The sequence below is a fragment of the Lissotriton helveticus genome, chromosome 3_1, assembly GCF_964261635.1.
Source record: "Lissotriton helveticus chromosome 3_1, aLisHel1.1, whole genome shotgun sequence".
In the NCBI taxonomy this organism is placed as follows: Eukaryota; Metazoa; Chordata; class Amphibia; order Caudata; family Salamandridae; genus Lissotriton; species Lissotriton helveticus.
The window spans coordinates 639,156,850-639,169,256 of NC_136061.1; positions in this window are offsets into that span (position 1 = coordinate 639,156,850).

Genomic DNA, 12,407 nt, shown 5'->3' on the forward strand with positions numbered 1-12,407 from the left:
GTTAATACAGCGCTAGTATGGTGATAAATTCCAGCGATAAGAAAATTTGCGCTAAGCACGGCAATCGATCATTATCGCTGCTGCTTGATAATATGCCCCCTTAAGCTTCTTATTTTTTTTCCAGATACAAACCAAAGCAGGAGTTTGTTTCAGAAATACAAAAACGAATGAAGCCCACACACTGGGAATTTTCTCTAAGGGTCTGGGGTTCATTATTGTTTTTACTCTCCCTCACCTCCAGGTTTTACCTGGTGGTGAGGGACAGAAACAATGGACATTACACCATCTAGAAAACATCCAGAAAAAAAGGATATTACAGTGTCTCCCTAAATAGGCTGTGCGGTGTAATGCCTTGCATCCGATGGACCCTAAACCGTCGGAGGAAGCTTTCCATCAATGAGTCGATGGGGGCTCCGTCAAAAGAAAGCTTATGGCCCACCCAACTCTAAATGAGGTGGGCGAACCGAGAGTTTGGTGGACAGGGCACTTCTTTGCATTTGCAATGAAGTACCCTCTTTTTCCAAACTCTAAAACAGACCTTGAATACTTTAAACTCAAGAAGTTACTTATTTTTGGTGAAGCTCTTTCTGGTAGATACTCTGTCTAACTACAGATTCCTCATCTTGTGAATACACCCAGGCGGAAGACTGGATCCAGAGATTTTTCTCAGCGTTGCTCTTGCACAACGATAAATGGTGTTGTGCAGCTTTGTATTGGCTTCTCCTGATGTGCATCACACTGCCCACAAGTTATGTGTGTTATGTTAGTGGGCATTTAGTATAGTCCAAACAGCTCATGCCCAAAGGGGTATCTCAGTGCTGTAGCACAGTCAGATTGCGGAGACAAGTCAGAACAGCCACGTTTTAGGATGTTTTTTTAAAACCTGCGAAGCCGGTGCAGGAGCGGATATATAAAGAAAACATATTTGTAGAGGCTAGGTAAGAAAAGGACAGGCTGCCGTTTTTTGATGCACGTATGCGGCGGGGACATAGTAGCAGTTTGTTTTTGGCTTTTAGGGTTCAGGCAAGACGATAGTAGGTGAGTTTCTTTTGTATATATGCTGGGCCTTTGTTGATCAGGGATCTGTAAGTCAGGCAGAGCAGTTTGAACAGTGCTCATTTCCTGGGCTCAGAGCAAAGAAGTTGATGGCGCGCCTGGAGCCAGTTTGTTAACCAGGCGGGATGCAGTGTTCTGGATGACCTGCATTTTAGAAAGAAGAGATTCATTGGACACTAGTATCAGGGAATTTCCATGATCAAGGCAACTAATTATTAGTGCTCGAGTATGAGTTCTCCTTGAGAAACGGACTATACAATGCGGACGGAGCTACGCGTGACCTTTCCACGTAAGCGGGAAAACGCTTGTCTAAACCACGCATCTGCCTTAAGCACGCATCTGCCTAAACCACACATATGCCTTAACCATGCAAATGCGTGACTAAGGCAGTCAGCAGTCTAGATGTGTGGATGGGCGGGAGAGAAACAAGAACGAGCGGGAGAAGAAGCTCCAGGACACAGCCTGGTAAGTGGAGATGGGGTGGGGTTTGAGGGGTAGTTTTTAGGGGCAAGCGTCAGTTTTAGGATTCAGGGCAAAGGGGTTCAGGATAGTTTTTTGACAGCGGGCAGGGTTTTAGGGCTCGGGGGGGGGTCAGAATAGCTTAAAGGTCTGGGGCTGGATTTTAGGGCTTAGGGCTGGGGGAAAGAGTCAGTTTTCAGGGGTGGGGTCAGTTTTAGGGCTCAGGACAGTGGGTGTGGTAGTTTTTTGGCAGGCTGCAATGTTTTAGGCCTCAGGGTGGGCAGGGTGATGGGAGATTTCAGGGCGGGGGGCAGTTTTAGTGCTCAGTTTGGGGGGCTGAGATCGGGGTAGTGTTTTGGTCAGTGGCCGAGTGTTAGGGCTCTGGGTGAGGAGTCGGGGTATGTTGGAAACGGGACCCCCGGCTGGCCAGGGCTTTCGCCAAAGTCAGTCAGAGATCCCCATTCCCAAGTCAGGGCAAGGGAGTCACACAACAAGATAACCCCTGCTCACCCTCTAGGTAACGTGGCGCGAGCAGCAAGGCTAAACTTGGAGGCGATGTAAGTTAAGTGTTTGCGCGCGCATCCCCAGCAACAACTCCCAAGGCCCACCACAAAGGAAACTCCACACAAGGTTATATGAAAATAGCCTTTGTATTATAATAAATATACATTAGATAAAACACACATATTGTTACACTGTGCCAACAGGCACGGGCAGAATTTACAAGGGATTAGGTACAGGACAGGGCCACCTGGACCACTGTCAGGGGTATGCACTTTTAGAACTTAGCACTTGTAGAAAGAATACTTGGTAGAAACAATACTCAGCACATAAATCATATAATGACTTTAGCATGAAAAATAGCACATGTAGCACACAACCAGGACTTCCTGGTAAGGGGTAAACCCCTCCTACGTAACCCTAATCACTCTAGGCAAATCACGCAGGTAACTAGAACCTTAGTCTCAGGACCTATGGAAGGAAAAGCAATCACCTAAGCATAAACACCTAGCAAAGGGAAAGAAGCAAAACATATGATGTATCCACACATTCAGAGGTGTAGCAATAACAATTGCGCCAAACTCACTTAAGTCACCACCTGTGACTGTCCCTAGGCCAACTGGCCTCTCTAGGGCTAGGAAGCCCTGTGTCCCAAAGTCAGGGGGCCTAAACGTGGCAGTTGCCCACAAAGTGCTGGGCAACTGGTGCAGGGAAAGTTAGGGCAACGTTGGAGCCTCGTGGGCTCAAGAACCACCACTGTGGCACTGCTGGGCCTCTCTGGGCTCTGGACAAGAACAAATGCGGACAAGGAGCCTCTCTGGGCTCTGGAACAATGAACTGGGCACTCGAGCCTCTCTCAGGCTCTCAAACACGACTGCCGCCTCACTGGGCAGTGGGGCCCCTCACGGGGGACCCTCGAACACTTGAAGAGCCTCTCTGGGCTCAAGAACACGGAACTGGCCTCGAGCCTCTCAGGGCTCGTGAAACAACCTATGGCCGGGAGCCTCTCTGGGCTCAAAGACTGATGGGGCCGGGTCTGAGCCTCGCAGGCTCCAAGAGTAACGGACCTGGCCCCTCGAGTCTCTCGGCACTCGTCAGCCCACTGGCCGGCACGGTGGAGTCCCTCTCGGGGGACTCAGAACAAGGGCAACTGCCCCCAAGAGCCTCGCAGGCTCACGAACAAGGAACTGCTGCGCACGTTGGAGCGGCCCTCTCCCAACGGGGCCGCTCGAGGAATCAAGAGAACCCGCCCCCGCACTCACCGGGACTTCACTGGTGCTGCGGGAGGCGGGAAACACGGCCGGCTTCTCCTCTCGTGGGCGGCGCGGGCTCCTCGGTCACAACGGAGCCCCGCCTGCACCTTCCGCCGCCGGGCTCCTCTTCCCTCGGGGAGCCTCGCTTCCTGGTTGTCTCTCTCCTCCCCCGATGACGCGGCGGGAGGCTCGGCCGGCTGGGCCAATCCCAGCGCGGCCTGGCAATGACGCGGGTGGCTCCTGCGTCTCGGTTTCTCCTCGGCGGCGAGGACACGGCAATGCCGGGTGGGCTCCGGCTTCTAGATAGCAATAATCCGAGGTGGGCACTCGGACATCAAATAGGGGGCACCATCAAATCAGCAGATGCCGGGTGGCCACTGGCTGGGCACCCAAAGCGCGAGCAGCGCTAACAACGAAGGACAGGCGCTCCCAAGCGCCACAGGACAAGATAAAGCGCTCACAGCGCTAGGAGCCAAATGAAGCGCTCTCAAGCGCTAGGCAAGGGATTTCAGCGCTCCCCAGCGCTGAAGGGCAGAGAGCAGCACTCTCAGTGCTATAGGCACAGCACAAGCTCCAGCAGGGGCTGGAGGCAGGCAGCGGGGGCAAGGCTGGGCCAGAGCCAGCACACTGGGTCTCCAGGCAGGGAGACAGTCCAAGTGGCGGTCCCCCTCTGGCAGGATCCTGGAAGAGAACAACTTGTGTGGGGACACAGCCCCATTTTATACTGTAAAATCCTTTGTTTGGAGGTGCAGGGTGGGGGGAGACCAGTCGCAGCTGGTCTTGGAGCAACCTTGATGGCCCAACCACCCCTTCCATTCACTGGGGAGGCTAGGGTCGTTAGACGCACCACAGGGGGGTGGAGCCAGCATTGTGTGGGGAAAAACCCAGCCCATTCAGGACACAGGTACACTCCTCCCACACATCACTCATGCTAATCTCACACTCACCACCGGGCAAACCCATCCAGACTTCCTGTAGCCTGGCATGCCAGCCAGCTCCAGCCAATCACGCTCCGGCACCCTCACTGCACACACATATCAATGTCTGGAAGTGGCACTTCCCTACTAGACACATACATGCCGCATACACCATCTCGCAGCATTCACTCTCACGAGTTCACACATACTAAACTCGAGCGTGCACTCCCCACGCATCAGGAACTACCAGGGACACACACATTCCCCATGCATTCCTATGGGAGGGCAGGCCAGCCATACTACACGCACGCACTTTACCCTGGGACACAGGGAAAAAGTGTGCAGAGACCCAAAAATCACTAACACAGGGTCACAAATAAGAGCAAAAAGTTTAGGGGCGAACCTGCCCTAAGGCCAAGTCCAACAGGGTAGTTTTATGGGCTGGTGCGGAGTGGACTACGGGCTGGGTTATCGGGTATGAGGGTGCAGGACGGTTGCACTTGGGTGTGCAATTTACCACACATATCCTTTTAACAATCATGCCTTTACAACAAAATGTCTTGTAAAGACATGATTGGTAAAGAAGCAGTCATGATTCTGACTGCACTTTTTAGGCATGCGTAGTTTAGGCATGGGTTGTTGTATCATACAACCGTTTTCTGTGAGCTCAGCGGAAGCCTCTGAAATTTTGTCCTGAGAAGATACATCATCCCAAAACAGGTACCACATTTGGGTACAGCCTGAAACCTAAGCCAGATGTACGAGCCACCCATGCATGCTGACACCAGTTTCTTGACTGTCTGAGGAGCATTTTAACTGATCAGATGTGACAGTTTGCAAATCTCTATATTGAAATCTTTTCAAGAATTGTTAAAAGAATCTGTTAAATATAACAGGATGAAGGGAGGAGGGTGAGGAATCTGAGGTTACATAGTTTATACCCAGAAACAGCGCTACAGATGGAAGTAATCTGTTCTTCGGATGGATTCTTCTAACTGCAGATTCCTTGCCTTATAAATAGATATGAACGCAGTACTTCCACGTGTGGTGTTCCACCTTTGAAGGTACTACTTTCATATTTATTTACAAAGGTAGACTCAAACTAGGAAATAGTGCAGGACCGAATGGAGAAATTGCAGCGTGACTGATGCCTAGAACAAGAACTTAATGTGTCAACTCAGTGGTAGAAGCCTTGGTTCTAGCTGAGAAAGCCCTCAGGCCCTCTGGTGAAGGCTTTTTGGCGAGTGCATTGCAGATCTTTATACAGAGAGCTATCCTCCACCATCTGGGTAATTTCTGCACTATCCTTCTTTGCCTCAACAAACCTCACAAAGAGCTGATCATCCACACAATGGCCCTTGATGCGTATGATGGAAAAGCTCAATTCGAGTACAAGCAGTGGAGTCTATCCTCCTCTTTCAAGGGAAGAGGCAGAGCAAAGAATGTCGGAAGGGTAACGGACTGTCCAACATGAAAGTGTGTTACAACTTTCGTCAAAAACCCCTGAACAGAAACAGCTTGTAGCTCACTCAGGCAATGAGCTGATGTTACCATTATGAGGAAGACAGTTTTGGGAGCCAGTAGATGCCAAGGACAGCTGTGCATTAACGCGAAAGGAGAACACATCTGGAAAGTTTGACATAAGTTAAGGTCTTACTATGGCATTACAAAAGGTTTGTGTGGGGACATATGGACCAGACCTTTAAGGAAACACATCACAACAGGTGAATTATGGTATTGTATTGTGGTATTGTGGTATACTTATATAGCGCAACCTGTCACCACCAAGGGCATCCTGGCGCTTTTGACCCATAATCCAGTGAAAGCAGTAGCTCAACCTGTCCTGGGAAAAAGGTAAGTTTTCAAAGCCTTTCTAAAAGCTAAGAGATCTTCAAGGCTTCTCAAGGATATTGGCAGAGAGTTCCAGAGTTTGGCCGCCGCTACTCTGAACGAACGGCCGCCCATCCTCACTCTCTGGAAGCGCGGAACTACCAATAGCCTGGAGGACGAGGAGCGCAAAGCTCGAGAAGGACAATACCAGGCAAACATTCGCCGCAAAGGAATTGGGCCCAGGCCATGGATAGCCCTGAACACTATACACGCTGCCTTGTAGCGCACCCGCAAATGGACCGGCAGCCAGTGAAGTTCTCGCAGCGCTGCCGTAGAAGAGCTATGGTAGGGGCGAGAGAGGGCGAGTTTGGCAGCAATGTTTTGCACCCTTTGCAGCTTGCCCAGAAGTGTTACCGGGGCCTCCAGAAGCAGTGCGTTACAATAGTCAAGTCGACTTAGGATGGTACAACGCACTACTTCTGGTCTGGCTTGCTCAGGGAGAAGGGGTAGAACCTTACGCAGCATACGGATCAGCATCATACATGTGGAGGTGGTCTTATTTACATGTAGATCTAGCTGCAGGTTAGGCCCAAAAATAACGCCCAGATTGCGTGCCGACTGTGCGGCTGACACTGTCTCTGAAAAGGATGGAGGCAAACGTCAGCTGGGAGATCTCGGGGAACTCGGTCAGTGGAGCAATACAGGACCTCAGTCTTGGTTCCGTTGAACTGTAGCGAGTTCAGACGGAGCCATTCCGCTGTAGCCTGCATGCACCGGTGAAAGGTCTCCAATGTGACTGCATCCTGTCCCTCCAGGGAAAAAACCAGCTGGGTATCATCCGCATAATTAAATACGGAGATACCAAATGATTTAATGAGCTGGACTAGAGGGCGGAGGTAGACATTAAAGAGTATAGGGCTGATGGCTGAGCCCTGAGGTACTCCTTGTCCCACTCTCCGCTCCTCTGAACTGAAGGGGGGTAACGAAACCCGTTGCTGACGGCAGTCCAAGTAGGAGATCAACCAGTCCCTGGCCCTGTCTTTGACCCCGCATTCTTCTAGCCTAGAGATCAAGGTGGGATGACTGACCGTGTCGAACGCGGCCGACATGTCGAGCAGCACCAAAAATGCTGCCCGACCACTGTCGACTCGCGCCCGCAGATTGTCTAACACGGTCACCAACGCGGATTCCGTCCCGTGCGCTGGGCGAAAGCCGAATTGCATCTCATCCAACCAGATGTTCCCTTCTAAAAAGCCGGACAGAGTGCGGGTGACCAATTTTTCCATTATTTTAACCGGGAAAGGAAGCAGGGAAATTGGCCGGTAGTTAGAGAGGCACGCAGGGTCGAGCGTAGGTTTTTGTAGCAGCGTAGATACCACAGCCTTCTTCCAGCAACTCGGTACAACACCCGTCTCAAACGACTGGCAGCAGATGGCGTGCAAAGGCTGGAAGAGATCCTCATGAAACACCTTCCAAAGTTTTGGAGGAAGAGGATCCAGAGGCGAACCAGATGAAATCGTAAGGGCCAAATCGCCAAACTCCTTCAGAGAGGGAAGGGGAAAGTTACTCAGCTGGGGTCGACTGGCCTCAATCGCCGGAGCTCCCAAGCTGAGAGCCGGATCCAGAAAAGAAGGGAAAGGACTGCTCGACTGGGGTCGACTGGCCACAATCGCCGGAGCTCCCAAGCAGAGAGCCTGATCCAGAGAGGGGGGAGAAGAGCTGCTTAGCTGGGGTCGACTGGCCACCGTCGCCGGAGCTCCCAAGCAGACCGCCAGATCCAGAGAGGGGGAGGAAGAGCTACTCAGCTGGGGTCGACTGGCCACCGTCGCCGGAGCTCCCAAGCCGAGAGCCGGATCCAGAGAAGAAGGAGAGAGACTACTCGACTGGGGTCGACTGGCGACACTCGCCGGAGCTCCCAGGCAAAGAGCCAAATCCAGAGAGGGAGGGGAGAAGCTACTCGGCTGGGGTCGACTGGCAACAATCGCCGGAGCTCCCAAGCTAAGGGCCTGACCCAAGAGAGGGGAAGGGGAGCTACTCAGCTGGGGTCGACTGGCTTCCGTCGCCGGAGCTCCCAAACTGGGGGGTTGCTCGTCTGGTCGGGGTCGACTAGAGGGCATGGCCGGAGCTTCCTGACAGAGGTGAGTAACCCTCTGCAGGGGTCGACTGGCCACCTCCTCCGGAGCTCCCTCCCTGATAGGATTCCCTAGGTCCTGCAGACCTGTTAAAATTTTACTGATTTTTTCCTCAAAGGCATCCGCAAGTGAGTCACAAAGAGCTTGCGATGAAGGGACTGCACTGGCCACACACGTGGGGTGGGCAAGGTCCCTAACGATTTTAAAGAGGGCCTGTGCCTTGTTTGGGGCCTGATTCAAGGTGAACTCAAGATAGGTCGCTTTCGCCGTCTTAATTTGAGCTTTGTATTTTTGCATAGCAGACTTAAATGCAATTTTCTCCGAGTCTAGGTACTGTTTCCTCCAGACCCTTTCTGCACGTTTACAGTCAAGTTTAAGCTGGCGTAGTTCGCTCGTATACCAATGGCTGGCTCGGTTCACCCTCCCTCGTGACTTCCGAAGGGGTGCCAACTTATCCAGCGAGCTCGATATAGACTGGCAGAAGAGAGTATAACTTTCTTCGGCTGTGTTGGCCAGCTTGAAGTCCTTACCTAGAATGTTCGGCAAAGGAGAGGTTTTGAGGATTCGGGACCACGGTCTCTCTAGCTTAGCTAGGGGTAGTCCCGCCTTTCGCGAGGTAAGGTCCTCTGAACAGAGGGAAAACCTAATCAGAGAGTGGTCCGTCCAATACTGGCACTTGATGTCAACTAATGACACCCACTGAGGGTCCGCAAATACCAAGTCCAGAGTATGGCCTTTCCGATGCGTGGAAGCGTTCACCAGTTGTTCTAAGTTGATATCTGTACAAGCTTGGCTGAGGGAGAAGAAAGCATTATCCAGCGAGCTGCCTGCCCACAGATTAAAATCTCCAAGAACCAGTAGCTTGGAGTGGGAGCTATCAAGTTCATAAATCAAATCAATGAGAAGAGATGTGGAGGGTGCCGGTCCCGGGGGACGATAGCAGAGGACACCCGAACAGCAAATCAGCTCCTGCTGTTTGACTGTGAAACCCATCAGTTCGAATCCCGGTACCTCTCTAATCTTTAACTGGGAGAGGGTAAGCGAATCTCTATAAATGTATCCGATTCCCCCTCCTCGATTAAGTGGGCGCGGAGAGTGGCTGATTTTATATCCTGAGGGGCAGGCTAGGCCCAGCTCGACCTCACAGTCCTCCCGTGTCCACGTTTCTGTGAGAAAGAGGACATCGAGTTGTTCAGAGTCGATGAGGAAGGCTATTTCCATGTGGTGCTTGCAGAGGGATCTGACATTAAGCAAACCACAGTAAATTGGCTTAGAAGTTAGGGGCCTGGCCGAGTCCTGACCAGGTCTGAGTCTGAGTAGCTCAGCCCGAGTATAAACTATGCGAAGTGGGCCGGAGGGGCCAGAGGTAGCGGCCCTAAGCGCGTCCGTTGCGCGAACGGGCGCAAACGGGCTTACCTCTGGCGCACCTCCGGCACCCCTACGGCGCCCTCGCTGCGCACCGTCGCTGCGCACTTGTCTAGCGGCCATCTTAAATGGCCGGCAGGGTGTTGCGTGGGTCCTGGCAGGGCGAGTGTCTCTCCCTCACCCAAGATGGCGCTCAGAGTGGAAGGACTTCTCCCCACTCCAAAATGGCGCTCGAAACCGGCGCGATGGTACTGCAGTGCCCCCGAGTCCCTTCTGTCCCACAAAATGTGGGTATGTGGCGATTATAGTGCAGGTAAGAGCTCCCTTATTTCCCCCTAAGCGGTGCTAATATAGTTAAAAGCGCGAAGCGCTCGGCGCAAACTAAGTAAAAACGAAGCAAGTGATATTTAAAAGTTACAGGCAGGAGGAGCGTTATGCGCGCAGCGCTAGAGCAGCGTTAGCATCTAAATCAGAGTCAGACTGAACGAGGTAGGAGGTCCTACTATTATTACCTCCTCCTCCAATGCGTGGGTCCTGGCAGGGCGAGTGTCTCTCCCTCACCCAAGATGGCGCTCAGAGTGGAAGGACTTCTCCCCACTCCAAAATGGCGCTCGAAACCGGCGCGATGGTACTGCAGTGCCCCCGAGTCCCTTCTGTCCCACAAAATGTGGGTATGTGGCGATTATAGTGCAGGTAAGAGCTCCCTTATTTCCCCCTAAGCGGTGCTAATATAGTTAAAAGCGCGAAGCGCTCGGCGCAAACTAAGTAAAAACGAAGCAAGTGATATTTAAAAGTTACAGGCAGGAGGAGCGTTATGCGCGCAGCGCTAGAGCAGCGTTAGCATCTAAATCAGAGTTGGCCTGGTAAATGAGCCTGAAAGCGCCAACAACTGCCCTTTAACTGTACCCAGGAGAATTCCTTTCTAGGCCAAAGATAGTACAAAAAGCAGAACATATGACAACTTTGCTTGCAATGGGTCGGTGAAGCAGGAATTGCACTAAGCCACAAACTTGTTACACTGTATACAGATTTTGTAGAAGAACGTCTGGCTGCTAGAATTACATTGTTTGCCTCATCTGGGAAATTAAAGGCAGTCGACTATCACCAGTCAATCTCTATGCATGGAGGTGTAGATTTGCAGGCCTGAGTGCAGGACCCTGCCCTTCTGCTTTGACAGAAGATTCTCCTGAAATTGTAGCCTGATCGGAGGTTAGATACTCATAGCCAGACGTTTGGAGTACCACACCCTTCTAGCTCAATTTGGAGCAAATTGTGTGACTTGAGCCCAGTCATCATCATCATCAACTTTATTTGGTTTTTACAAGAAAACCATAAAAGTCAAACAACACATAGAAAAAAGAATCCATCAAATAATTTAACAGGAACAATACATAATGCAGAGTTAAATAGCAAACACATACGATGGATCCGTAATAAAAACAATTTTAGATTGCCATGGTAACCCAGATTATCCACAAAAATGAATCACAGCTGGATCTAAGCTCAGTTACAGCCCTTAAAAAGATAAGGGTCAGATTTACAAGAAGCTGACGCATGTGTACAGATGCGTCAGTTTCCCTGCATCTCGATGCGAAACCCTTGCGCCGCCATGGATGTGCCGTATTTACAATACAGCGCTACATGGCGCAAGGATTGACAGATGCGTCAGAAATTCTGATGCATCTGTTGCTGCAAAAGTCACACATTGCTTCAGTCGTGTCGCAAACATGACGCAACTCCAGCATTGCACAGGGAGGCCTGATCCCAATACTGTGCATCACTCCTTATGCCTGCGCCAAGCAGGCGTAGGGTTTTGACGAAGTGGTGTCCTATAAGTGGCACAGTAAAATCTTGTATATTTCACTGGTTCACTTCTACAAAGCTTTTTTTGCCTGGGAACACCCATCCTGCATGCATTATACCTGACGCAGGTATAATGTGACACAGGACTTTACAACGTGATACATCTCCCGAGAAGTGTCACGTTGTAAATGGGCTGCAACGTGGCTCATTGTTTACGCCACTGCTGCATCACAAAAAATGATGCACCTATGGTGCAAATGTGTCGCAAGGGGCTTATAAATCTACCCTCAAGAGTGTATAATACCAAGTTGCTTGAAAGCAGTTGTAAAAAGATAAAAGCCAGTCGAACCTGCCTAAAACTGACTTTCTTAAGAATAGGAATAATCAAAGACTTTCTTGGTACCTCATAAAAACTACAAAACATTAAAAAGTGAGTCATATCCTTTGGAGACTTTCCAGCTACAGGGTAAGAGACACTGCCCTCTACATGCACCACGGGGTTGAGCTAAGAGATAATGAAAAAGGTCCAAACAAAACCGAGTCAGTAAAAAGCGGTCGTGGGCACTTCTAAACCATAAGTGATAGGGCTCAGTGAATGGCACCGTCTTCAACAGGGAATACCTACGAACATTGGGCTTCCTCAACTCTTCTTCTACCCTGGCCCATGTGCGCATTTTGAAGAAGTTCTCCATTACCCAATACATATCCTTTATACATATTCCCTCTGGATTCTCAAATAGATCAGCCCTTCCCATGCTGGAAAGACTTTCTCTGATATACCTTAACCAGCAAAAACTAGTACAATAATCAAGGGAAAGACAATCCCTCCGAATTTCTTTACTTAGGTCGGCTCCCTTCTCATCCAGATTTTCATCCATAATGACAATGGACGATAGGCCACCAGATCCGAGAGGATGGCCACCCCAAGTTTTTCGTGGGCTATAAACGATGGAATAAACTGAGGTAAGCAGAGAATCCATTTCAGAAAAGTGTTTTCAGTGCTCAATATAACCCCAAATCTCAGTCCCACAGGTGACCTTCGATATACATTAAGCTTAGTAAATCTACAAAAGTGCCCCGATCAATCTACT